At 41.9% G+C, this 27,650-nt stretch overlaps 1 protein-coding gene across 2 annotated transcripts in view; it reads left to right on the top strand.

Moving 5' to 3' along the window:
* Positions 1 to 812: 812 nt before the first annotated feature.
* LAMB3 (laminin subunit beta 3) overlaps positions 813 to 27,650 on the top strand; it is a 102,771-nt gene continuing 75,933 nt past the window's right edge. For both annotated transcript variants that reach the window (XM_049857917.1, XM_049857916.1), the window contains exon 1: positions 813 to 1,441. The gene's annotated coding sequence lies outside the window, so the exon portion shown is untranslated. The remainder of the gene's footprint in view (positions 1,442 to 27,650) is intronic.

The following is a 27,650-nucleotide window of genomic DNA, read 5'->3' as shown; positions in this document are numbered from 1 at the left end:
AAAAACCAAATAAAACGGACGCCTAATAAGGGAATCTGGGGGCTCAACCTAACTGAAAAATCTTTAGTTTTTATCCAGAAGGGTTATCACCTTCCTACATGCGTGGGGATGCGGAGGGATGGAAGCAAGGGGGAGGGAGGGGGAGGAACCCTGGGTAAGGAACTGAATAGAACAGGTCTCCCTTGAGTTGCATGATGCAATGTACGCTTGTGTTTGTTCCTTTCCTGCCGGGCTGATTTTATTCAGAGATGCTTTCATTACTAGGGTCCTTTCCCCTTGCATGTTCAGGTGTGTGTGTATGTGTGGTCAGTCTGTATTCCTGCAGGTGTTTGTATATGTAAAATATGTATGCATTTGACAACAGCCATTATACCCAAGTTGTCCTCACTACCACCCCAGGGTGCTTGAGAAGTTGGAAGGCTGGAGAAAGCCACGGATATAAAGGACATGTTGGTAAACTTCTGTCTGCTGGTTTAGAAAGCAAATATTTCATGCTTTCCCCAGCAATTATTTGCCACTTCTCTAGATCTGGGGTTGCAATTCCACCATGCCAGCTCTGCTCTATCGTGGAAGAAGTTTAGGGACAAGAAGTAGGCAGTTTGATTGAGAAGCTAAAAGAGTGGAGGGTGTCCTTGGAAGCATGAGGATGAGTAGAATTTTGGCAAGGATTAAACAGTCACCTTGGTGAGGTTCTGACTCAGGTTTGGTGATAGATATACCAGAGTTAGCAGTGTAGGCGGAAAGGGGAGGCAAGTAGGCCAAAGGGCTTCAAGGGGGTGGGAGGGACAGTGGAGGGATGGAAGAGGGGAAATCGAACTGGCAAAGGTCAGTGATGCAATCCTGCAACACCCTGTGACAGTCCGCAGGCAGAGCCAGGGGTGGGGAGGAGAAGAGGAACGGGTTGTTTTAGGGATCAAATTATTTTAGTCATTTGAAATATTAACGGCAATCTTTCTTTGGGATCTGAGGAAATTTCCTAGAATTCAGTTAAAAATGGCAACAGTAACAACGACCCTTTGCCTTGGCTATTAGCAGTTCAGGTAAAAGGGTTTGTGTGTGGAGACAGAGAGGGTTACCTCAAAAGCTTATCTAAAATTCAGCATTGTAGTCTGTGTACAAGTAGACAAGGTGACCACATGCCTGGAGCATTGTGCCTGTCCATTGTTTTCCTAACCTTGTCAGGCAGGAAAATTCTGTCACAAGGGCCCAAACTGAGTTTAATATCACTCTTGGCATTTCTTTTGAATCTTCCTTGAAACTCTGGAGCAGTCTTTGATAACTGGCAGAGGTTCTTTGTGAACCTTCCCAAGGTGAAGAACAAGCCAGGTGTTCTGAAAAGCCAAGCTTCTGCATATGCGAGGGTTGCAAACAAGATGGCTTCTGGAAGCACAGAAGATGTGTACCTTGCTATCAGAGCTTTCCCCTGGTATTCACTATAAAGGTGAGTCAGCCCAGCTCTGGACCCAAAACTCCAAAATTGACTTGCCAGTAAGCATTTCCCCTGCGTTTCAGAAACTCAGACACCAATCGCGCAATTTCCAACGTCAGCAAGCCATAATTTACCTGGGGTTCCCCTTTCCTGTGACTTGCTTGTCAGAGCACGTCATCTTCTCCTCAGGTTAGTTCCCCTCTTGATAATCTGACGTGGACCCGCATATCCCACCAGCTTGCTGGCCAAGGATGGGCAGAGGGAACAGCAAATGACATGGACTGGAGTTCCCGATGGATTTGGTGTTCCCAGTTGAGGTGGTGGCTGGGGCTGAGGATGGAGTGGGAGATGGCTGGAGTAGAAGGCTGAGGAATCCAGTGCAAACAAACCTGGAATTCCTGGGCACAGTTGCTGTGTCTGGATGAGGACAGAGAGCCTAGCTTTCAGGGGTAGGGGCCTTAGGTAAGGCTCAGGAAGTGAAGCGTTTTCTTTAACTGTACTGATGTCACTTCAGGGAGGTAAACTATCAGATAGGTTATAGTTGTGGAAGTCAGAGCATGCTGTAGGGTGACCAGCTGTCCCAGTTTGTCCAGGGCAGAGTTGTTTTCTGAGATGTGGGACTATCAGTGCTAAAACCCATACGAATCCAGACAAACCAGAAGACTGGTCACCTAGCCCTGAATCTATCCCAGTGTATACTTCTGACTTGTCAGGAAGGCAGGAAGGGGAAGTTTAAAAATTATTTATTTTGGTTTCCAAATCCTTTCCCCTTAAACACTAACCCAGAGCTGTGTGCAGTGGGAGAAATCACAAAGGAGCACTAGGAGTGTAAGGAGTTAGTGACGCAGAGCGGTCTCAATAATTGTGCTATGGGGGACAGGGCAGACAGGTCCTTCAGATGGTTAGTTGTGTGAGCCTCAGTTATCGTTATTATTTTATTATGAGCTGCTTGTTTCCTACCCCAAATCACTGCTCACTCCTGGGATTCCAGGAGGCTGGAGGGAGGGGGTCATTTTAGTTGCTGGGGGTGTCCCTGCCCACCAGACCTTCTAGGTCTCACCATCCCTGACTCCAGCCCCAGCTCCTGCTCAGTTGTCCATTCCCTACACGGGCATGACCCAAGGTGAAGCCCTCCCTCTCCATACCTTCTGCACAGCCCTATACCTTAGGGCTTCTTACAGTAGCTTTGAAATCTCAGAGATCTGGGGGAAGCTATGGAGCCTGTGAAGTACCAAGCCTGCCACGTCTATCCACAGGGGGACTTTCTTCCCTATAAAGTTCACTTCGAAGAATAAGTATGGTCCCTTTTTCTCCCCAAACACTCTTCCCTGTTTCTTTCAAGACTCCTCTTCCTTGCCCCATCCTAATAATTGGCACACTTCAAGGTGGGGCACACTCCTGCTCTCTTTTTACACCCTCTTTAGAGCTCTGGATTGCTCCAAGCAGAAGATGGTGTGCTGGCTTCTCTGTCCTGGGCACCCAAGGGGATGGGCCAATTAGCTTCCTCTACAATACTGCTGTGGCAGCCCACCATGAGAGTCCCCTTCAGTGTATATATGGTCATCTGCTTACTTTGCAAATGCCGTTTTACTCTTGATTTGTTTTTGTGTTGTCCTCCATGCCCTTTGGAGGATAAGCTCCATGAGGCTGGGGCATTGTTTTGCTCTTCATTGTTGTTTCCGGGGCCCAGTATAGTGCTTAGCACATACCCATTGCTGTTGAGTCAATTCCGACTGATAACAGTTCTACAGAACTGAGTAGAACTGCCCCTTAAGGTTTCCAAGGCTGTAATCTTTAAGCAAACTGCCTCATGTTTGTCCTGTGGAGCGGCTGGTGGGTTTGAACTGCCAGCCTTTCAATTAGCAGCCAAGCGCTTAATCGCTGCACCAGTTAACAGGTAACTACGGAATTAATGAATGTCTTCCCCATTAGACTGTGAAGCTTGTGTGGGGAGTGACTGTGTGTTCAATGCAGCCAGACTTTTTGTGGATGCACAAAGAAACATGCAGTTTTTTTTTTTTTTTTGGTGGGGGGCATACAGTTTTTTGCCTTCAGCCCTCTCCTCTAATTCATCTCAAGAGCTATCATCAAATTCATCTTCCCAAAATTTAATTTTTTAAAGACTAAGATGATTTCTCATTGCCCACACAATGAACCTGTGATGCTGCATGTTGAATTTGCTTGCTTTAATGTTCCTGGAATCCAGGGCCTACACGGTCCAAGCTTCCCTGTACATCTAACTTTTCCTCCATTCTTCTATAATGGAACCCTTTGCTCTACTGACAGCTTCTTCACAGACTAAGGAAAAATTCATTCTCATTTCTGCTGCCTCACCTTTGTGCATACTCTTCTTCCTCCCCGAAACACTGTCCTCTTTCTACTCTATCTTCCCACCTTCTTTGAGACCCATCTCAAGTTCATGTACTCCAAGAAGCCCCACTGCCTATGCCAGCATACCCTGGACCCTCCTTTCTGTGAATTTAAGCTGCCTTTGTGGTTCTTCCTACATAGGTTGGCCCTGGATCATGTACTGTTTCAAACAACTCTCATATTGTTCCCTTGCCTTGTCTCCGGGAGGACCAAATCTTTGTACTTTTCATGGCACTGACATATAATAGGGGTTCAATCAATATTAGTTTGATTGTTAGACTGACCTGAAAATCAGCGTTGGGGTAGAGATTGCAAAATGACCAGTTTAGACTCTCTTGGGAGGTTATTTTAGGCACAGTGGCCTGTCCTTGGCTCGGAGCCTTGGGGTTCAAATCGCCCAAGGCCTGACAACTTGGCTTAGTTTCCTACACTCTGGCCTCCTTACCTTTCACTTCCTCTCCCGACTTAGTGCTGGCACTGCAGTGATTGGCTTGCTCTGGGGCACCCCTCCAACCTGCCCCTGGGGCCCTGAGCCTTGACACATCAACACTGAAGGACAGACCCTTCGTAGACATTTTACCTTTATCCATCATGGCTTCTGGCCAGGCAGAGCCACCAGCATGCACGGTGTGTTGGAAGCCATGGATAGCCATAGGTGATACAATTAGGATCACCCCCAACCCGCTGCCTATGTACCGCTTCTGAATCGCTGTGCTACACATTACAAGGAACTTCCACCTTGCTCAAATGCCACTTGGACTTGAAGTATATAGGGCTCTGGAGATGAGCAGATTTGAGTTCAAGTCCTGGCTCCACCACTTACTAGGGTCTGACCTTGGATAAGTTACTTAACTTCCTTAGCCTCCATTTCCACCACTGTAAAATGAGGATGATAATACCATCTATTACATGGGATGTGGTGAAGACTGAATGAGATAGAGCACTGTAAAAGGCTTGGTGGTATCTAGCACAAATGAAGCAATCAATAGCTATTGTTGTTGTTAGGTGCCATCGTCTGACTCATAGCGATCCTATGCACAACAGAATGAAACACTGCCTGGTCCTGCCCCATACTCACAATTGTTGCTGTTCTTGAGCACATTGTTGAGCCCCTGTGTCAATCCATCTTGTTGAGAGTCTTCCTTTTTTTCGATGACCCTATACTTTACCAAGCATGATGTCCTCCAGGGACTGATCCCTCCTGATAACATGTCCAAAATACATGAGATGTAGTTCTGGCATACTTGCTTCTAAGGAACATTCTGGATGTTCTTCTTTCAAGACAGATTTTTTCCTTCTTTTGGCAGTCCATGGTATATTCAATATTTTTCTCCAATATCATAATTCAAAGGCGTCAATTCTTCTTCTGTCTTCCTTATTCATTGCCCAGCTTTCGCATGCGTAAGGGGCAACTAAAACACCATAGCTTGGATTAGGTACACCTTAGTCCTCAAGGTGACGTCTTTGCTTTTCAATACTTTAAAGAGCTCTTTTTGCAGCAGATTTGCCCAATGCAATGCATCTTTTGCTTTCTTGACTGCTGCTTCCGTGGGGGTTGATTGTGGATCCACGTAACATGAAATCCTTGACAACTTCAATATTTCCTCCATTGATCATGATGTTGCTTATTGGTCTAGTAGTCAGGATTTTTGTTTTCTTTATGTTGAGGTGTAATCCATAGTGAAGGCTGTGGTCTTTGATCTTCTTCAGTAAGTGCTTCAAGTCTTCTTCACTTTCAGTAAATAAGGTTGTGTCATCTGCATAATGTAGGCTGTTAATGAATCTTCCTCCAATTCTGATGCCCTGTTCTTCTTCACATAGTCTAGCTTCTTGGATTATTTGCTCAGCATTCAGATTGAATAGGTATGGTGAAAGAACACAACCCTGATGCACACCTTTCGTGGTGAAAGAACACAACCCTGATGCACACCTTTCATGCAGCATCCCCTTGTTCTGTTTGAACGACTGCCTCTTGATCCATGTACAGGTTCCTCGTGGGCAGAATTAAGTGTTCCGAAATTCCCATTTTTTGCAATGTTATCCATAATTTGTTATCATCTACACAGTCGAATACCTTAGCATAGTCAATAAAACATAGTCAATAAATCAATAGCTGTTGCTATTCAGTTCTCTTTGCCTCTTGTTCCATGTCAGCAATTCCCATGGTCCTTTATCCCAGCCCAGGACATTCCATATTCCACAGGTAGCATTTAGGCAGCCCCAGTAAAGCCCAAAAGCATTTGTTGAAGTCAGACATGTCAGACACTGTGTTAAGCATGGTTATAGAAAACAGAATACAACCATGCCCTTACCCTTAAGAAGCTTATAGTCAAGCAGAAGACACAAACCTGTAAACAAATTATTACAGTATAATGGATAAGCACAATAGTATAAATACGTACTAGTAAATTGGCCAAAAATGCCTAAGAGTGGATGGTACCTGAGCAGATATGGTGTTAAAGGATAAATAGTGTTCAGGAGGGGTGGGGGACTGGGGTAGGTTTTGCAGGAGACAGAACTGCATATGAAAAGGGGAGAAAGTGTGAGAAAGCATTGCATGGTCCAAGACAAGTTAGGCATCACTGGTGTTAGAGCAGAAAGGATAGGTTTGGGGAAATGGCAGGAAATGAGGACTGAGTTGACAGGAACCACATAGTGAACAATTGTGTAAATGACCACCTACATATGCCATGGAGGGAGCTGTTGACCACTGCCTTCTTGTAGAAATACTCCTTGGCTTTCATGACATCACATTCTCCTAGATTTCCTCCTACCCTATTCTTTTGGACACTGCTTTTCAGTATCTTTTCCTCAGTCCCCTTTCTTTATCCATTCTCTAAATGCCAGCATGTCTCAGGACTCAGTCTTAGAGCCTCTTTTCTAATTCTTTATGCTCTCTCTAGGTGATTTAATCCACTCTCAGGGCTACCATTACTATCTCTATACAGATGACATATATGTCTGGGTTTTAGTCCTGTGTATCCACATGCCTATTCTTCATCTTGATTTGGATGTCTTGCAGGTATCAAACTTACCATGCCAAAAGCCAAATTCAATATTTCTACCCACAAGGTTGCATCTGCATTTTTCTTTCTTCAGGCATCACCATCCACCCAGTAGCTCAGGCTAGAAGCCTGAGAGCCATCCTTTGCTCTCCTCTGTCACTTCTCATATCTGAACATTCACCAAGACTTGTCATCCTACCTCTTAAATATCTCTTGATTTTATCTGCTTTCTATTCCCTCTGCCACTTTTCTAGTCCAAGACACCATCATCTCACCTGGACTATCACTTTGGCTTCACAACCAGTCTCTCTGCCTCTGGTCTTGACCCATCCAATCCAATCAAATTCAGTTGAATCAAATCGAATCCAACCCAATCCAGTGTGAACTTAAAATGCAGACCTCATCATGCCACTTTTTCTTAAAATTTTTCAATGGATCGCCACATTGCCTTTTGGAAAATGTCCCAGATCCTTAGGATGGCTTGTAAGGATAGAACCTGGGGAGCTGGGGGGAATAGCTGTTTTTGCCAGGGGCTAGTGGTGAAGGAGAGCAATATGGTCTAATTTCCTAAATTGGGCTACAAAGTAGCTCAGCTCTATGGGTATGCATCATAGTCTTTCTTCCACTTTATACCCAGAATTTAGGTCAGGAGTCCTCTTGGCATAATGGCTCATTTTTTATGTGGTAGGCAGATTTATGTGATGGTTTCCAAGATTCCCTACCCCTGGTATATACACCTTGTATAATCCCCAAGGCTTACGACTATGATGGAATAATCAGTCCTGTAATTAGGTTACATTATATGGCACAGTTTTGTTTTGCTTTTTTTTTTTTTTTTTAAGATAGGGGGATATTCAGGTAGCCCTTAAAAGGAACTGGGATGTTCCAGAAGAATAGATTGGAAGTGTGAGGGGGATTCAAAGTGAGGAAGATTCTCCCTTGTTGACTTTAAAGATGGAGGGAGCCATGTGGCAAGGAATGTGGGTGGCCACTAGGAGCTGAGAGTGGCTCCCAGCTAGTAGTTAGCAAAAACAAAAAACCTCCATCCTACAGCAATAAGCAACTAAATTCTTCTACAACCATATGAACTTGGAAGAGGACTCTGAACTCCAGATGAAAATGCAGCCCAGCATTCTCATCGACATTAGCTTTGTGAAACCCTGAGCCACTATGCTCAGACTTTCTGACCTACAGAAGTATGAATTAATAAATGGGTGTTGTTTTAAGGTTTTACATTTGTGGCAATAGAAAACTAATAAAGGCATCATGCGAGGAGCTCCTGCTGCAATGACAGGAGAAAACCAATTCAAAGCTTGATGAGGACTGGGGAAAACTAACCAGAGTGGGGAGAATCTGGCTTAAATTCTATTCAAGCACTTCCATAAAATCTGATATGTTGTATCCCCTTCCCCTTCTCTGCTTCTTTTATATGCACCTGGAAAGACTTACGCTCAGTTGGAGTCAGCTATCTGCTCTACCTAAACGTGCTTCCAAAGAGTTTATCATTGCTGGAGAAAATTATCTGACAAGGCTGACTTTTTCTGTAAATTTAAGACTAAGTCTCAAATGGATGTTTAGCAATAATTTTATTGTATTTCTCAAGTCATTATTTTCATTACTCTTGAAAAACTCTCCTCACACTTTCTCCCCTCTTCCCAAAATGACTGTATCCTCTCCTCCCCTATGGCCTTGTTGTTGTTAAGTGCCCTCAAGTCAATTCCCACTTATAGTGACCCTATATACAACAGAATGAAACGCTGCCCAGTCCTATGTTATCCTCACAATTGTTGTTATGCTTGAGCCCATTGTTGCAGCCACTTTGTCAATCCATCCTGTTGAGGGTCTTTCTCTTTTTCACTGACCCTCTGCTTTACCAAGTATGATGTCCTTTTCCAGTGGCTGTTGCCTCCTGATAACCTGTCCAAAGTACATGAGATGAAGACTTGCCATCCTTGCCTCCAAGGAATATTCTGGGTGTACTTCTTTCAAGACAGATTTGTTTGTTCTTCTGGCAATCCGTGTGTCTTAGTCATCTAGTGCTGCTGTAACAGAAATACCACAAGTGAATGCCTTTAACAAAGAGAAATTTATTTCCTCACAGTAAAGTAGTCTAAAAGTCCAAATCCAGGGCGTCGGGTCCAGGGGAAGACTTTCTCTTTCAGCTCTGGAGGAATATCTTTGTCTTCAGTCTTCCCCTGGTCAAGGAGCTTCTCAGGCACAGGGATCCCAGGTCCAAAGGATGCACTCTGCTCCTGGTGCTGCTTTCTTGGTGGTATGAGGTCCCCAACTCTCTGGTTGCTTCCCTTTCCTTTTATCTCTTGAGAGATAAAAGGTGGTGCAGGCCACACCCCAGGGAAACTCCCTTTATCTTGGATCAGGGAGGTGACCTGAGTAAGGGTGATGTTACAATGCCACCCCAATCTTGTCAGCATAAAATTACAATCACAAAATGGAGGACAACCACACAATATGGGAATCATGGCCTAACCAAGTTGATACACATTTTTGGGGGGACGTAATTCAATCCATGACACCATGGTATATTCAATATTCTTCACCAACACTGTAATTCAAAGGCGTCAGTTCTTCTTCGGTCTTCCTTATTTGTTGCCCAACTTTTGCATGCATATGAGGTGATTGAAGATACTATGGCTTGGGTCAGGTGAACCTTAGTCCTCAAGGTGATATCTTTGCTTTTTAGTACTTTAAGGAGGTCTTTTGTAGCAGATTTGCCCAATGCAATGCATCTTTTGATTTCTTGACTGCTGCTTCCATGGGGGTTGATTGTGGATCCAAGTAAAATGAAATCCTTGACAACTTTAATCTTTTCTCTGTTTATCGTGATGTTGCTTATTGGTCCCGTAGTGAGGACTTTTGTTTACTTTATGTTGAGGTATAATCCATATGAAGGCTGTAGTCTTTGATCATCATCAGTAAGTGCTTCAAGTCCTCTTCACTTTCAGCAAGCAAGGTTTTGTCATCTGCATATCACAGGCTGTTAATGAATCTTTCTCCAATCCTGATGCCCTGTTCTTCTTCATGTAGTCCAGCTTCTCATATTATTTGCTCAGCATACAGATTTAATAAATATGGTGAAGGCTACAACTCTGATGCACACCTTTCTTGACTTTAAGCCACATAATATCCCCTTGTTCTGTTCAAATGACTGCCTCTTGGTCTATGTATAGGTTTCTCATGAAAACAAGTGTTCTAGAATTTCCATTCTTTGTAATGTTATCCGTAATTTGTTATGATCCATGCAGTTGAATGCCTTTGCATAGTCAATAAAACACAGGTAAACATCTTCTTGGTATTTTCTGCTTTTAGCCATGATTCGTCTGACATCAGCAATGATATCCCTCGTTCCATGCCCTCTTCTGAATCCGGCTTGAATTTCTGGTAGTTCCTCTTTGATGTACTGGTGCAACCACTTTTGAATGATCTCCAGCACAATTTTACTTGACCATAATATTAGTGATATTTTTTCGTAATTCTGCATTCTGTTGGATCACCTTTCTTTGGAATAGCATAAATATGAATTTCTTCCAGCCAGTTGGCCAGGTAGCTGTCTTCCAAATTCCTTGGGAGACAACGAGCACTTCCAGCACTGTACCTGTTTGTTGAAACATCTCAATTGGTATTCTGTCAATTCCGGGAGTCTTTTTTTTTTTTTTTTTTTTAACCAATGTTTTTAGGGCAGCTTGGGCTTCTTTCTTCAGTACCATTAGTTCTTGATCAGATGCTACCTCCTGATTTGGTTGAATGTTGACCAGTTCTTTTTTGGTACAGTGACACTGTGTATTCTTTCCACCTTCTTTTGATGCTTCCTGCATTGTTCAATATTGCAAATCGAGATTTGAATTTTTCTTCAGTTCTTTCAGCATAAGAAATGCAGAGTGTGTTCCTCCCTTTTGGTTTTCTAACTCCAGGTCTTTGCACATGTCATTTGAATACCTTATTTTGTCTTCTTGAGCCACCCTTTGAAATCTTCTGTTCAGCTCTTTTACTTCATCATTTCTTTCATTCATTTTAGATACTTTATGTTCAAGAGCAAGTTTCAAAGCCTCTTCTGACATCGATTTTGGTCTTTTTAATGACTTCTTGCTTTCTTCATGTATAATGTCCTTGATGTCATTCCACAACTCTTATGGTCTTTGGTCATTAGCTTCCAAAGCATCAAATCTATTCTTGAGATAGTCTCTAAAGTCAGGTGGGATATACTCAAGGTTGTACTTTGGCTTTTGTGAACTTGTTCTGATTTTCTTCAACTTTAACTTGAACTTGCGTATGAGCAATTGATAGTCTGTTCTGCAGTGAGCCTATGGCCTTGTTCAGACTGATGATATCAAGCTTTTCCATTGACCTTTTCCACAGATGTAGTCCATTTTATTCCTGTGTATTCCATCTGGCGAGATCCATGTATATAGTCACCATTTATGTTGTTGAAAAAAGGTATTTGCAATGAAGAAGTTGTTGGTCTTGCAAAATTCTGTCATGCAATCTTGGATATCATTTCTATCACCAAGGCTGTATTTTCCAACTACCAATCCTTCTTTATTTCCGACTTTTGCCTTCCAATCACCAGTAATTATCAATGCATCTTGATTGCATGTTTGTTCAATTTCAGACTGCAGAGGTTGGTAAAAATCTTCAACTTCTTCATCTTTGGCCTTAGTGGTTGGTGCTTAAATTTGAATAATAGTTGTATTAATTGGCTGTCCTTGTAGGCATATAGATATTATCCTATCACTGACAGTGTTGTACTTCAGGATAGATCTTGAAATGTTCTTTTTGATATGAATGCAACATCATTCCTCTTCAATTTTTCATTCCTGGCATAGTATGCCATGTGATTGTCTGATTCAAAATGGCCAATACCAGTCCATTTCAACTCACTAATGCCTAAGATATCGATGTTTATGCTTTCCATTTCATTTTTGATGATTCCCAATTTTCCTAGATTCATACTTCATCCATTCCACATCTGTATTATTAATAGATTTTTTTGTAGCTCTTTCTTCTCATTTTGAGTCTACAACCTTCAGTATGGATTATACCTTAACATGAAGAAAACAAAAATCCTCACAGGTGGACTGATAAACAACATCATGATCAATGGAGAAAATATTGAAGTTGTCAAGGATTTCGTTTTACTTGTATCCACAATCAACACCCATGGAAGTGGCAGTCAAGAAATCAAAAGATGAATTGCATTGGGCAAGTCTGCCACAAAAGACCTCTTTAAAGTGTTAAAAAGCAAAGATGTTACTTTGAGGACTAAGGTTCACCTGACCCAATCCGTGGTGTTTTCAATCCCGTCAGATACATGCGAAAGCTGGACAATGGATAAGGAAGACTGAAGAATTGACGCCTTTGAATTATGGTGTCGGCAAAGAACGTTGAACTGCCAGAAGAATGAACAAATCTGTCTTAGAAGAAGTACAGCCGGAACGCTCCTTGGAGGCAAGGATGACGAGACTTTGTTTCACATAGTTTGAACATGTTATCAGGAGGGACAAGTCCCTGGAGAAGGACATCATGCTTGGTAAAGTAGAGGGTCAGCAAAAAAGAGGAAGACCCTCAATGAGATGAATTGACGTGGTGGCTGCAACAATGGGCTCAAGCATATCAATGATTATGAGGACGGTGTCAGACCAGGTAGTGTTTTGCTCTGTTGTACATAGGGTCTCTATGAGTTGGAATTGACTCAATGGGACCTAACAGCAACAACAATAAATATCTTCCTGGCTGTCTGCTTTCAGCCATGATCCATCTGACATCAGCAATGATATCCTTAGTTCCACGTGCTTTTCTGAATTTGGCTTGAACTTTTGGCAATTCGCTGTTGATGTACTGCTACAACTGATTTTGAATGATTTTCAGCATAATTTTACTTGTGTGTGGTATTAACGATATTGTTTGATAATTTGTGCATTCTGTTGGAGCAGGCACCTTTCTTTGGAATGGGCACAAATATGGGTCTCTTCTAGTCGGTCGGCCAGGAAACTGTCTTCCAAATTTCTTGACATAGATGAGTGACCACCCCTACTGCTAGATTTGTTTGTTGAAACATCTCAATGATGAAGTAAAAGAGCTAAACAGAAGATTTCAAAGAGCAGCTCAAGAAGACAAAGTAAAGAATTATAACGAAATATGCAAAGACCTGAAGTTAGAAATCCAAAAGGGAAGAACATGGTCAACATTTCTCAAGCTGAAAGAACAGAAGAAAAAATTCAAGCCTTGAGTTGCAATACTGAAGGATCTATGGGAAAAAATATTGAACGATGCAGGAAGTATCAAAAGAAGATGAAAGGAATATACACAGTCACTGTACCAAAAAGAATTGGTCAGTGTTCAACCATTCCAGGTGGTAGCATGTGATCAAACACTGATGGTACTGAAAGAAGTCCAAGCTGCACTGAATGGAATTGGTGAAAAACAAGGTTGCTGGAATTGAAGGAATACCCTATCACCTTATGCATGTCAAATAGAAAGAATTAGACAGGAGAGACTTCATCTTCCAATCACCAAATCTATCAGTATCCGTATGCTCTGCCTTCGTGGCTCAACTACTTAAGGTTTTGGGGCCCCTGAATAAATTAGGTTGCTTTGGGCTGCAGGTAGGAAAATCTAATTCAAAATGGCTTAAACAATAAGAAAAATATATTATCTCACAAAACAGAGATTCCAGAATTGATTAATTCAGTATCTTAACACTATCAAGAACCTAGGTATTTTCTATCTTTCCACTCTGATCTCTTCAGTATGTAGGGCCTCCATAGTCTAGCTCCCACCATGGTCTCAAGATAGCTACCACAGTTGCAGGCATCATATTCAATGTGACAACATACAATGAAAGAAGAGAGGCCGTCTTTCTCTTTTGTCAACAAGGAGAACTTTCTTAGAACCCCCCCGTCATTGGTCACAACAGGTTACATGCCCACCCCCAAAACTACTTATGAAGGAGGAGTGTATTACCACCATAAGCTTAAACCAGTGGTTCTCAAAGTGCATTCCCTGGAACCCACAGCATCAACCTCACCTGAGAACTTTTTGTAATGCCATCTCTCAGGCTCCACCCTAAACATATTGACTCACAAATTCTGGAAGCAGGATTAGCAACCTATATTTTAAAAAGTTCTCTAGGTAGTTCTGAAGTGTGTCATCTCCGAACTTTCCATAAAGTTTACTCACTAGTTATGTGTTTTGTTCTTTGGAGAAAAGAGGAACGACCTTGTTTTATGCTTTGAGGTCAAAATCAGCTAGAAAGATCAGGGACAGCACGGAGTAGTGGTTATAAGAATGCTAGAAAAAATGAATAAATAAAAAGAATGCTAGAATTGTTTAGGGAGAAGGCCACAGTGAGAAAGGATAAGCAGCAGCTAGAATGAATTTATATTATCTGTTAGCATTTTCCTAGAATTCTCAGAATTATTATTATTGGATAGTAGAGGAAAGAATGACTCTCGAATGGCTAAAGAAATTGCGGTCACTCTAGTTGCATAATTAATAAATTATTTGGTAATTATGTGTTTAATATTTGTGTCCCACATGAGACAGTAGTTTCCCTTTGGACAGTGATTGTGTCTGACTTGTTTACTGCTGTGCCACTGGGTGCCTGGCATCGGATAGGTGCTCAATAAATATTTGTTGAATGAATGAGTGGTTCTGGATGTTTTTGTGTCTCTGGGTCATAAGTTAGAAGGTCTGCTGAGATGTGATGAGGAAAACTGGAAGAAATGTCCAGGCCCTGAGGATGAGGACCAGGTAGAAGCTGGGGGCGGGAAGGGGAGGAGGATCAATATGCAGATTGATTTGCTGGGAGGACTCAGACCTGAACTTTAGGGTGCCAGGATAATGAAAAGATAACAGGCATTATCAGAGACCCAGACAGAAAGACCGTAAAAGCAGTAAATTAGACACACAGAGGGACTGCTGTGCCCTTTAATGCTGATGTCTGACCTGGGCACTGTTCACCCCTGGTCAATGGACTTAGAAAAACAAATATTTCCAGACGACATTTGGTTGTGGGAAGGAGTTTCTTCGTGTACCAGGCTAGGTGCTCATTGGCCAAGGATTAGGGTAGAGATGAGACATTATTGTTGGCATCATAGGGTCAGGCAGGGACTGAAATGCCTTTTGCTACACATGCTCTTTGATTCTTTGGGAGTGACAAAGAATCCTTAAATCATACTTAGGAATTCGTGCTTCCTAAGATCCTCTGTCCATTCTCACCTTTTACTCCCCCACACCCACATTTACCTCTTCATCACCTCTCATGGTTCTTAAAAAGTTCTTCACAATCTTGAAGGCCTCAAGTGCTAGGATCCAATGGCCTGACGCTACAAGTATTTCAGTTTCAAATACCAAAAGTACTGTCAGTTTGGTTCCTAGTATCCCCATCCCTAAGTTCCAGCCATGGCTGACAGAATAGAAAGTTGACATATGATGCTAGGCTGCACAGCCTTAGTAGCATGCTGATCTTGGATCGAGAATTTTCCCATATCCAATTCTTATGGGAAAAATTTGATATTTCTTTTCTAGGTCTTTTCCTGTCTATGCTGTTATGAGAGGGAGTTATGGGGTAAAATTATGGCATCTTATTCTTCAAATACTTTTGTATTAGCTTTTTCCCTTGCCCCAAGAATACACACTAATAACTCAATGTCTGTTGTCTTAGTCATCTAGTGCTGCTGAAACAGAAATACCACAAGTGGATGGATTTAACAAACAGAAGTTTATTCTCTCACAGTCTGGTAGGCTAGAAATCCAAATTCAGGACTTTAGCTCCAGAGGAAGGTCATTGCTGCGGAGGAAGGTCATTGTCATCAATATTTCCCTGGACTAGGAGCTTCACCATGCAGGAACCCCAGGTCCAAAGGATGTGCTCTGTTCCTGGCACTGCTTTCTTGGTGGTATGAGGTCCCCCAATCTCTCTGCTCACTTCTCTCTTCTATATCTCGAAAGAGATTGGCTTAAGGCACTATCTAATCTTTTAGATTGAGTCCTGAGCATAACTGCCACCTATCCCATTGTAGAGGTAGGATTTATAACACATAGGAAAATCATATCAGGTGATGAAATTGTGGACAATCACACAATACTGGGAATCAGGGCCTAGCCAAATTGATACATATATTTTTGGGGGACACAATTCAATCCATGACGTCTGTTTATTGAACACTTAATATGTGCACACCATGGGTTATGCACCCACTAGGGGATATGAGGAATTCACCAAGGATTGTCCTTGTCCTCAAGGAATTTACATTCCAGACTTGGGGAAAAAAATCACAAAATAACTAAAAGTTAAACTGTAAATATGTAAATTTGAAATAGAAGGGATTTGCAAAACAGAGCAGAACTGGTTGCTAGTTGAATTGTAGACATAAGATCCGCTGTGGGAATTGGGGAAGAATTTACAGAGAATACCAGACAGGCACAACTGATCCAAGAGTCTGATCAGTCTTGCATTTACAATTTTGTCAAGTACAAAGCGGGTGGAGAGGGCCATGTACACATGCAGAGCAGGATGGATCAAGCCTATGTATGGCCAAGGGCAGGGATTCGAACACTTGTATGAAGAGGGACTGTGTGAGCGAAGGCTGGGAATGCAGCTTTTCCAGCAGGATGCTGGATGCCTGCCTGAGGACTCTGGACTTTAACCTGGAGGTGATGGAGAAAGTGTAGGACAAAGTCCATAGCAAGTCCAACTCAGCAGATGAGCACTAGGCCAAAACTAATAAGATGAAATGCAATAGAAGAAAGTGTAAAGGTGTGTAAATGTGTGTGTGTGTGTGCACATGTGCACGCATATGTGTTTAAAGAGTGGCACAAATGCAAGATGGAGGCAACCTGTTTTAATAGTATTTTACTTGAAAAAGATAGCGGTATTAATGTATCTATAACGATGGCACTGGGTTTTTTTTTTTTTTATGCACAGTAAGCTTAATAATAAGCACCACCTGTCTGTCAGTTTGTTGTGCTGTAGTGGCTTGCGTGTTGCTATGATGCTGGAAGCCATGCCATTGGTATTTCAAATACCAGCACAGTCACCCATGGTGGACACGTTTCAGCAGAGCTTCTGAAAATTATCCAATGAAAACCTTATGTCTCACAACAGAACATTAGCTGATGCTGCAACAATGAATTCAAACATACCAACAACCATGAAGATGGCACAGGACCTGGCATTGTTTTGTTTTGTTATACATAAGGTCGTCATGAGTTGGAGCCATCTCAGTGGTAACTAACAACAACAAACTCAATATGGGTTTGTGGTATGATTTGGCTGGGTAAAGCCTCCTGTACGTCAGGCTGCAGCAGTAGGAGTAGAGTCTCCAGAGCAAAAGTCATGTTGGCAGACTATTTTCTTCCCCGGCGTCCATGAAGAGAACTGTTTTGCTAAGGTGAGCCAACATTCACTTAGGGGCTTCCTGAGCTCTTTCCTACGGGAGAGTTATATTCCCATGTGCTATTTCCATCAAGGTTTTTCTTGAACTGAGAGCCAACTTTACTTTAACAGGTCAATGTGTGTCTTCACCCAGGGTTTTCTGAGCCACCTGAGGTGACACTTTCAAAAGTTGTCTGGGGGAAAAAGTATTGGTGCACAACTAGGGAGACCAACAATCCCAGTTTGCCTGGAACTGAAAGATCTCCTGGGATGTGGAAATATTAATGTTAAAATGAGGAGAGTCAGGGAAAATCAGAATGGTTGGTCACCCTACAACATACCAGAATCTTCTCCTTGAAGATTTGTCCCCAACCCCATTGAGTTTTCCCTTAGAGCCTGGAGTGGCATACATGTTTCATAGATATTTACCCTCTGGCTCTAATTCTCAGAGACCTCATTGTCTATGTTTTTAAAGTTTTCCAGGGGCAATCTTTTCATTCTCTAGGTTTTGCAAATCTAGAATATTCATCATGTTCATTTTTTCTACCAGTTTCTTTGAGGTGGTATCTATCTCATATGGTATCTCCTTTCTGTGAAAAACAGATCCCCTCAATCTTGGGAAGCCAAATGTTTTAGTGGAAAGAGCACGGACTTTGGAAACTTAAAGATCTGCCATTGAGTTTTAGGTTATATACTAGTTGGAAACCCTGGTGGCGTAGTGGTTAAGTGCTACAGCTGCTCACCAAAAGGTCGGCAGTTCAAATTCACCATTTGCTCCTTGGAAACTATGGGGCGGCTCTACTCAGTCCTATAGGGTTGCTATGAGTCCGAATCAACTCGACGGCAATGGGTTTGGTTTGGTTTATATACTAGTTGTGGTAGACAATGCTATATGTTCATCAAGTCCTACTTCATTTTCCTTTTCTGGGCACCTAGAAAGATCATGTAAGAGCCATGAGAGTAGTTCTGGTCAATGAGTTGAAAGTAGAAATGGCTGTGTCATTTCAGAGCTGAAGCATGGAATAACTGGGAAGAGTTGTTCCATGCTCTTTCTAACCTTGCGTAGTAACCTTTAAGGCCATGGGTCTTGTCCTGGATGGTGCAGCCACGAGAAATCAGAAGTCCAGGACTTCTCCCCACTACTGTTGTGCATCCTAACTTGTGTGAGCAACAAATAAACTTTCCTTGTGTCAAACTGCTGAGGTTTGGGGGTTAATTTATTACGGCAGCCTGTTGTTCTCAGGTGCTGTCGAGTCAGTTCCAACTCACAGCAACCCCTTATATAACAGAACAAAACACTGCCCAGTCCTGTGCCATTTTCATGTTTGAGCCCATTGTTGCAGCCACTGTGTCCGTGCATCTCATTGAGGGTCTTTCTCTTTTTCGCTGACCCTCTACTTTACTAAGCATGATGTCCTTCTCCAGGGACTCGTCCCTCCTGATAACATGTCCAAAGTATGTGAGATGAAATCTTGCCATCCTCGCTTCTAAGGGGATTCTGGCTGCACTTCTTCCAAGACAGATTTGTTCATTCTTTTCGCAGTCCATGGTATATTCAATATTCTTTGCCAACATCATTATTTAAAGGCATCAATTCTTCTTTGATCTTCCTTATTCACTGCCCACTTTCTGCATGCGTATGAGGTGATTGGAAACACTATGGCTTGGGTCGGATGCACCTTAGTCTTCAAGGTGACATCTTTGGTTTACAACACTTTAAAGAAGTTTTTTTGCAGCAGATTTGCCCAATGCAATGCAATGCAATGTTTGATTCCTTTTTAAAAAAATTTTTATTGTGCTTTAAGTGAAAGTTTACAAATCAAGTCAGTCTCTCACACAAAAACTTATATACACCTTGCTACATACTCCCAGTTGTTTTCCCCCTAATGAGACAGCCCACTCCTTCCCTCTACTCTCTCTTTTTGAGTCCATTCCACCAGCTTCTATGACCCTCTGACTTCTCATCTCCCCTCCGGACAGGAGATGCCAACAGAGTCTCAAGTGTCCACCTGATTCAAGAAGCTCACTCCTCACCAGCATCCCTCTCCATCCCATTGTCCAGTCCAATCCCTGTCTGAAGAGTTGACTTTGGGAATGGTTCCTGTCCTGGGCCAAAAGAAGGTTTGGGGCCCATGACCACCGGGGCCCTTCTAGTCTCGGTCAGACCATTAAATCTGGTCTTTTTACAAGAATTTGGGGTTTGCATCCCATTGCTCTTCTGCTCCCTCAAGTGTTCTCTGTCAGGGCAGACATTGGTTGTAGCTGGGCACCATCTAGTTCTTCCGGTCTCAGGCTGATGTAGTCTCTGGTTTATGTGGTCCTTTCTGTCTCTTGGGCTCGTAATTACCTTGTATCCTTGGTGTTCTTCATTTTCCTTTGGTCCAGGTGGGTTGAGACCCATTGACACATTTTAGATAGCCGTTTTCTAGTATTTAAGACTCCAGATGCCACTCTTCAAAGTGGTATGCAGAATATTTTCTTAATAGATTTTATTATACCAATTGACGTAGATGTCCCCTGAAACCGTGGTTCCCAAACCCCCACCCCTGCTATGCTGGCCTTCAAAGCATTCAGTTTATTCAGGAAACTTCTTTGCTTTTGGTTTAGTCCAGGTGTGCTGACCTCTCCTGTATTGTGTGCTGTCTTTCCCTTCACCTAAAGTAGTTCTTATCTACTATCTAATTAGTGAATACCCTCTCCCACCGTCCCACCCTTTCCCCCTCGTAACCACCAAAGAATATTTTCTTCTCTGTTTAAACTATTTCTCGAGTTCTTGTAATAGTGGTCTTATACAATATTTTTATCCTTTTGCAACTGACTAATTTCACTCGGCATAATGCCTTCCAGATTCCTCCATGTTATGAAATGTTTCACAGATTCATCACTGTTCTTTATTGATGCGTAGTATTCCATTGTGTAACTGTACCATAATTTATTTATCCATTCTTCTGTCGATGGGCACCTTGGTTGCTTCCATCATTTTGCTATTGTAAACAGTGCTGCAATGAACATGGGTGTGCATATATCTGTTTGTTTAAAGGCTCTTATTTCTCTAGGATGTATTCCAAGGAGTAGGATTGCTGGATTGTACGGTAGTTTTATTTCTAGCTTTTTAAGGAAGTACCAAATTGATTTCCAAAGTGGTTGTACCATTTTATATTCCCAACAGCAGTGTATAAGTGTTCCAGTCTCTCCACAACCTCTTCAGCATTTATTATTTTGAGTTTTTTGGATTAATGCCAGCCTTGTTGGAGTGAGGTGGAGTCTCACTGTAGTTTTGATTTGCATTTTTTTTTTAACAGCTAATGATCGTGAGCATTTCCTCATGTATCTGTTAGCTACCTGAATGTCTTCTTTAGTGAAATGTCTGTTCATATCTTTTGCTCATTTTTAAATTGGGTTATTTGTCTTTTTGCAGTTGAGTTTTTGCAGCATCATGTAGATTTTAGAGATCAGGTGCTAATCAGAAATGTCATAGCTAAAAACTTTTTCCCAGTCTGTAGGCAATCTTTTCACTCTTTTGATGAAGTCTTTGGATGAGCATAGGTGTTTGATTTTTAGGAGCTCCCAGTTATCTAGTTTCTCTTCTGCATTGCTAGTGTTGTTTTGTATACTGTTTATGCCATGTATTATGGCTCCAAACATTGTCGCTATTTTTTCTTCCATGCTCTTTATCATTTTAGGTTTTATATTTAGTCCCCTGATCCATTTTGAGTTTGTTTTTGTGCATGGTATGAGGTATGGGTCTTGTTTAATTTTTTTGTGGATGGATATCCAGTTATGCCCCACACGATTTGTTAAAAAGACTGTCTTTTCCCCATTTAACTGATTTGGGGCCTTTGTGAAATATCAACTGCTCATACGTGGATGGATTTATGTCTGGATTCTCAATTCTGTTCCATTGGTCTATGTATCTGTTGTTGTACCAGTGTTGTTTGATTTCTTGACTGCTGCTTCCATGGGTGTTGATTGTGGATCCAAGTAACATGAAATCCTTGACAAATTCAATCTTTTCTCCATTTATCATGTTGTTGTTTATTGGTCAAGTTGTGAGGGTTTTTGTATTCCTTATGTTGAGGTGTAATCCATACTGAAGGCTGTGGTCTTTGATCTTCATCAGTAAGTGCTTCAAGTCTTTTTCATGTTCAACAAGAAAGGTTGCATCATCTGCATAATGCTGGTCGTTAATGAGTCTTCCTCCAGTCCTGATGCCCTGTTCTTCATATAGTTCAGCTTCTTGGATTATTTGCTCAGCATTCAGATTGAATAGGTATGGTGAAAGGATACAACCTTTCCTGGCTTTAAACCAAGCAGTATCCCCTTGTTCTGTTTAAATGACTGCCTCTTGATCTGTGTGCAGGTTCCTCATGAGCACACTTAAGTGTTCTAGAATTCCTATTCTTTGCAGTGTTGTCCATAACTTGTTATGATCCACACAGTTGAATGCCTTTGCATAGTCAATAAAACAAAGGTAAACATCTTTCTGGTATTCTCTGCTTTCAGCTAGGATCCATCTGACATCAGCAACGATATCCCTCCTGTTCTGAATCTGGCTTGAATTTCTGACAGTTCTCTGCCAATGTACTGCTGCAGGTGCTTTTGAATGATCTTTAGGAAAATTTACTTGTGTGTGATATTGTTCGATAATTTCCACATTCAATTGCCTAGCCTACTGCAACCTAGACTAGCCTAACTTGACTAAAACAGTAACTCTGTGACTTTGTACATGCTGAGGCTGTAAAAAAGGGAATAATAACATCTCCCTCAAAGAGCTATTTTAAAGGGCTGCTGTAATTCTTAAGGAAACCTTGGTGGCGAAGTGGTTAAGAGCTACAGCTGCTAACCAAAAAGGTCGGCAGTTCAAATCCACCAGGCACTCCTTGGAAACCCTGTGGGTCAGTTCTACTCTGACTTTTAGGGTCACTATGAGTTGGAATCGACTCGACAGCAACAGGCTTAGTTTTTTTGGTTTGTGATGCTTAAATGAGATACTGTACATTCATTGCCTAGAATGGTGCCTGCTATACAGCAAGAGCTGGAAAAATATTTTGTTCCTTTCTATTCTCTCAGGAAAATACACAGTGATTTCTTTTTAGCTGTTTCTTTCTGGAGTAGTACTCAAAGGAGTAAATACAACCTATAAAGGAGCCCTGGTGGCACAGTGATTAAGAGTTTGGCTGCTAAGCAAAAGGTCTGCAGTTTGGATTCACCAGCCACTCCTTGGAAGCACTATGGGGCAGCTCTACTCTGTCCTATAGGGTCACTATAAGTCAGAATCAACTCGACGGCAACGAGTTTGGTTTTGGTATAACGTGACAACGTTAGGAGCACATATGTAATCTCCAGGTGATAGGGGGAATAAGCCCATTTCTGCGCTGCTGGTTCAACTCTTGGGCCTTCACCCAGAGTGACCTTAAATAGAGGCCCATGCCCAGAGGATGCCACCAGGGTACTATCGATCACTTCTAAGCATATTTTAGGAAGATTATTGACAGATGGGGAACTTCTAGAGGAAGATGGGCAGGATAGGAAAAATCTGGAAGTCATGGGACTGGGTGAACAACCTACTACAAGTAGGGTTACTAGATTTAGCAAATAAAAGTAAATATCTCAAAATGTGAGATAATTTCAGATAAACAATGAATAATATTTTAATATAGGTGTGTCCCATGCAATATTTGGGGCCTACTTGTACTAACAAAGTATTATTTATCTGGAATTCAAATTTAACTGGATATCCTCTATTTTTATCTGGCAACCCTAACTATATGGAACTTATGGCATCTTGCTAAAGACAGTGCAGACACATGAGATAGAGACAAAACACCCCAATCACAATCACATGTGCATTTACACTTGAACAATGTGAGCTGCTGGGTATACAAACTTCCATGCAGGCACTGGAAAAGATAAGAATTAGGAGGCATTATCCTGGAAGAATTTCAGGGAAGAGGCAAATTTGGATGAGGGTAGGAATTTCAGCTATCTTTACTTCCTCTTTCTTATCCAAACATAGATAAATGAGAGCTGACCCTATTTCCTTTCCTTATGATTTGCCCTAACATAAACATGCAGTTATAAAGCAGGAAGATAAGGTGCTGGCCGTTACTTACTACATTTTCAGCCCTCCCTCCCTCCCTTCCTCTTTTCTTTCCTTCCTCACACATTTATTGAGGAACTGTGGTGAGTGCTTTCTTAACGTCACAGATCTGACAGCTCCAAGCGTAGTACTTCTTAACAAGGGGAACCCAGATCTTACAAAATCTACAATGATTTCGGAAACTCGTAGTGCAAACTTCTGGGCAGCCTGAGGGCATAGTGGAAGGGGGTTCAAGGTGAAGGAAGGAGCAGAGAGAGGAAGGATTACTCAAGGTGGACAAAAGTCTTTCCTCCTTGCCTTGAAACTTTTTAATTTTATTTTTATTGATTATTCTAGCAAAATGTGCCCATTGTAGAAAGTAAGAGTGTACAGAGAGTTAGGAAATGTTAACATTTTAGATATTTTCTCCTGGTCTTCTCCCTGAGTATTTTTTTTTTCTTTATAGTCAAGTAGATTTTATGCAAATTTCTTTTATTTTTTCCAACTTAACAAACCAAAACCAAACCAAAACTGTTGCCATCGAGTCGATTCCAACTCATAGCAACCCCATAGGACAGAGTAGAACCACACCATAGGGTTTTCAAGACTGTAATCTTTATGGAAGCAGATTGCCATATGTTTCTCCCGCGTGGTGGCTGGTGGGTTCAAATCACTGACCTTTCGTTTAGTAGCCAAGCACTTAACCACTTTTCCACTTAACAATATTTCATAAACATTTCCCCAGGCAATTAAAACCTACTTATCAATACTGTAGGTCAGAAGGTCAATTTTGAATTATGTTTTAAGGGGAAATAACTACGTTAGATAAGGACTCACTACCCTTGTCTGATGGGAAACCAATTTTGATACGAGTAAGCAGAGGCCTCCAGAAAAAAAGTACCTTTTCATTGCAGCCCTCAGATTTGCTGGGCAATTGCCCTGAATTAAATTACAAACCTGATGTCCAGACTAGCTTTGACTCCTATCTTTTCAGGTGTTGGACCCTGGTTTTATTAGCTCTTAAGGGCCATGAAATGGTAAGTTTCTCATGTTGACACTTGTTCCACTGCCCTCTGTCCTCTGTGTTTGTAAACACCTCCCCATCTAGGAAGACCAGAAACATCCCCCAGACCTCCCTCCTTCCCTTCTGGTCCAGCTTGTGGCTGCTGGGGAGCTTCCAACCCAAAGGAATAGTGTGGCATGCTGATAGCACAGACCTGGGCCCCCCTGAAGGGGGAGGAGGAGAAGCAGCCTGTGCCGGCTCACTTCTGGTACATGAGCTGTGCTTTCTGTTAAGCACTACTGTAAAGACTGCTGAGCATAGTAGTCAGCTGTCTGTGATACCATGTGGGAACAGACATCTTTTGGAGAGCGTGCCCTTAGCCGGGCACTGGGCTGAGAGTTACACAGGCGGTGTCTCCTCTCATCTTTTTAAGGATCGATGAGGTAGTTATCACTACCCGCACTGCAGTCATGCACCATCGGGAGGTTAAATGATTTGTCTGAGTCACATAGCTGGTGAGTGCGAGAATTAGGACTTGAACCTTCATCCGACTCATTCCTACTGTTCAAAATCACCTGCTGAGAACAGAGCATCCTAGAGCTGGAGAGAGCTTCAGTGTTTCCCAACTCTGGCTGCACATTAGAATCACCTTAAACAAACAACAAAAAAAAACTAGTTGTCATTGAACTGATTCTGACTCATGGAAACCCATGTGTTGCAGAGTAGAACTGCACTTCATTGGCCATGACCTTTCAGAAGCAGATCTGCAGGCCTTTCTTCTGAGGCACTTCTGGAGGATTTGAACCACCAAACTTTTGGTTACTAGTCAAGTGCTTAACTGTTTGCACTACCCAGGGACTCCAGAAAACATACTGTTTAAAACATAGTGAATGTCCCTGCCCCTTTGCAAGCCAGTTACATCTTTCAGGTGAAGCTTGGTGTTCACATATACTGGCAATTTTTATTTTTTTATTATGGTAAAACATATATAACAAAATATTTGCCATTTTAACCATTTTTAAGTCTTTCATTTAGTGACATTAATTACATTCATTATGTTGTACACCACTATCCATTTTTGAATGTTTTTCATCCCCCTAAACAGAAACTCAGTGCCCCTTAGGCAGTAAGTCTCCACCGCTCCCCTCCAGCCCCTGGGAACCACTAATAAACATTTGTCTCTGTGCATTTGCCTATACTAGATCTTTCATATGTAAGTAGGATTATACAACATTTGTTCTTTTGTGTTCGACTTGTTTCACTCAGCATGTTGACAAGCTTCATCCATCTTGTAGCATTTATCAGAGCCTCATTTCTCTTTATGGCTAAATAATATTTCATTGTTTGGATATGCCATATTTTGCATATCCAGTCATGTGTTGATGGACACTTGGGTTGTTTCCATCTTTTTGCTATTGTGAATAATTCTGCGGTGAACATTGGCATACAAGTATCCAAATCCCTGCTTTCAATTCTTTTCAGTATATACCTAAGAGAGGAATTGTGGGTCATATGGTAATTTTGTTTAATTTTTTGAGAAACTGCCAAAATGTTTTCCACAGCAGCTGCACCATTTTACAATCCCACCAGCAATGGATAAGGGTTCCAATTTTTTTAAAGTTTCATTTAAAATATTAATTCTAATTCTATTATTTATAGACGGTATGTGTATAAAAGAATAATGCCATTCTTCGTTGTTGTTAGGTATCTGTCTTAGGCTGGGTCCTCTAGAGAAGCAAAACCAGCCAAGCTTATAAATATGTATATATAGAGATATTTATATCAAGGAAAGGACTCACATGGTTGTAGAGACTGGGATGTCCCAAGTCTGTGGGCCAGAATAAAGGCTTCTTCTGATTCACATAGCCACAGGGGCTGGTGAACCCAAGATCCGCAGGTTAGAGAGCATGACTCTTGTTCACAGGCTGCGAAGATCAATGAATCCCAAGATTGGCAGGCAAGACTACAGATAAGCTGATAGCTCAGGTCCCAAGAACCAGAGGTCAGATGAACAGGAGCCAGCTGCAGGGTCCAGCACGAGCCAAAAAGCCCCTGAGCCTTGACAGAATGTCGTTATATTCAATGCAGGCCACATCCCCAAGAAACTCCCTTTCAACTGATTGGCTACTCACAGCAGATTCCATCATAGAAGTCATCACGTATTGAATATCAACAGGAAAGTGATCACAACATTATATGACTGCCAAAACACTGAGAATCATGCCCCACCCAAGTTGACACACAATCTTAACCATCACAGTCCACCCCTTGTTAACTTGGCACCTGTACACATCTCCTTAAACCATACATAATGTCTGAATAAAGACAATTATAAAGTCATACTTGGGCCTAACACGATACAATGAACATACACACAACCAAAAATGTACTAGCCCTGTTTACATCTTATATTTTATAAGTGAAGAAAACAAAAATATTTGATATACATATACAAAGCAGAAATGCTCATAATAATTACAGTCTTTGTTTCTGCAACTGGTCACGTGGCTGTAACTGGTATTTAGAACTACCTCCTTCCACCACCCATTCTGTATTCCCTTTTCCCTCAGCCAACACCTCAGCTGGTTGTTGTTTTTTGCCTGGTGACGTGACCCAAACCTTCATTACTGAAGGATCTAGGTCATTAGTAGTCATGTTGGAATTGGATTGCTGTAGTTTTCCATTGACTTTAATCACAGGGCATGGTAGTGCTAAGAGATACCCTAAGGGATCTCCTGCATTCCAGACATATTGTTCTTTACCTCCATTAAAAAACATAATGTAAATCCCTGATTTCCTCCTGATACTCAGGATCAATCACACCAGCCAACATGGTAACTCCTTTCTTTGCCTATTGATCCAGAGGCATAAGGAGCCCAAAGTGGCATTCTTAGCTTCCAGTTCAATGGAATCAGTGGTGTGTGTCCAAGTGGAGGCATTCCTCACTTTGGAACTAAGACCTCTAAACTGACAGAACATAAGGTCAGGTACAGGAAGTAAAAATCCTGTGAGTGGGTTGCTAGAGGTAACAGTGGGTGGTGCCACTCCCATTTCATCCCTTGATTCCTGCACCATGAATCCTGGCTATGGGAGAAACAGCACCATATGTTGGATGCTATTTTAGAGCATATACAGCCTAAAGAGAACATTGTGCCAACTCTGCAAGGTATTGCCACCTAGCTGGTGCTGTAATTAGGTTTTTGGAAGGCCATCCCATTGTTCTATCAAGAAAGCTGCTTCAGGATGATGGGGAACATAGTACCAAAAACCAAAACCATTGCCATCAAGTTGATTTCAACTCATACCAACCCAATAGGACAGAGTAGAACTGCCCCATAGGGTTTCCAAGGAGTGCTTGGTGGATTTGAGCT

Source organism: Elephas maximus, chromosome 18, assembly GCF_024166365.1.
Source record: "Elephas maximus indicus isolate mEleMax1 chromosome 18, mEleMax1 primary haplotype, whole genome shotgun sequence".
NCBI lineage: Eukaryota > Metazoa > Chordata > Mammalia > Proboscidea > Elephantidae > Elephas > Elephas maximus.
This window is presented reverse-complemented; position numbering and strand designations above follow the sequence as displayed.